Below are 1,410 nucleotides of genomic sequence, written 5' to 3' on the forward strand. Positions count from 1 at the left end.
CTGCTGATCAGCTGGTGGGTTTGACCTGCCAACCTTCTAGTTAGCAGTCAGATGCCTTAGGCACTGCGCCACCAGAGCCTTATAATCTGTATTGTTGTTGTTGTGTTATGTGCCGTCGAGTCGGACCGACTCATAGCGACCCCTCCTTGGGTTTCCGAGGCAGTATTACTACGGAAGGAGATTGCCCAACCTTCCTTCTGAATAATCTGTATTAAAGCTCGTAAATTCCTTATACCAAACTGCTTTCATGGAAGACTTTTCATGGAGGAGATTAGGTGCGCTTGTAAAAGTTTTCATAGATGGGGAGGAAGTGGGAGGGGAGCTGCTGCATTGTAAATTTTGGTCAATGACATGAGACAATGTATATGTGAACTGCTGTATGAAAAGTGAATTTACTCTGTAAATCTTCACCCAAATCCTAATAAAAAAAAAGTTTTCATAGATTTTATGTTCTCTTCTGTGAAATTATTATTATAATCCTACTGTGTTGTTGGGAGTACTGGTCTCATAGTGCCTAAAGCATCTGACTGCTAACTAGAAGACTGGTGGAAGATCGGGCAATCTACTTCTATAAAGATACCGCCTCGGAAAACAAGGAGGGGTCACTATGGCTCGGGATCGACTCAAAGGCAGTGAGTTTGGTTTGGTTTTTACTGTGTTGTTAGGTGCCTTGAGTCAATTCAGAGTCATAGTGACCCAATGTGACTGAGTAGAACCACCCCAAAGGTCTTACTAGGCTGTAATCTTTATGGGAGCACGTCGCCAGTTCTTTTCTGCTGCAGAGCCTCTGGGTGGTTTCAAACTTCCAACTTTTTCAGTTAATCACTGTGCCACCAGGGCTCCTATTATAGCACTGAGCAATGTCTCAGAGGAACACTGACTGGAAAGAACAGAAAAGAATTTTACTGGTAGCAGATATCACACACTTAGCTGTCCAGAAAATGGTGCACAATATTTATTTACTCATACTTACTAGGTTTCATCCCAGTCCACACACAGCCTGCTTTACACAGATGTTTGGGAGTCCTTCTTTTTTCTAATCTAGTTTCCTCCTTTTTTCTTTTCTATGCCTCTTCCTTTCTCCCTGGATCCTGTCTGACACTAGTTCCTGATCTTCAAGTCAACTACAGGGTCACTCCTATTTCGGTGTCCCTTGTGTGGATGGTGAATCTTAGCTCTATCCTTCTCCACATTCCACAGCTACAGGTTACAGATGATTGATCCCCAGGATGGGCTACATAATTTGTGGGGCTCAGTGTGTGGAATTAAGAATTTAAATACAAAATTAAAGATGTAAAATTAGAAAGTAAAATTAAAATGTAATATTTTACTATAGCAATAAGAGGCCATTATTAAGACCAGTAAAAGGGCCTCAGTTCCAGGAACTGAGAAACATATAGTTTTAGTAAA

This window comes from Orycteropus afer, unplaced genomic scaffold (genome assembly GCF_000298275.1).
Source record: "Orycteropus afer afer isolate SDZICR_OR568_19922 unplaced genomic scaffold, OryAfe1.0 scaffold00250, whole genome shotgun sequence".
In the NCBI taxonomy this organism is placed as follows: domain Eukaryota; kingdom Metazoa; phylum Chordata; class Mammalia; order Tubulidentata; family Orycteropodidae; genus Orycteropus; species Orycteropus afer.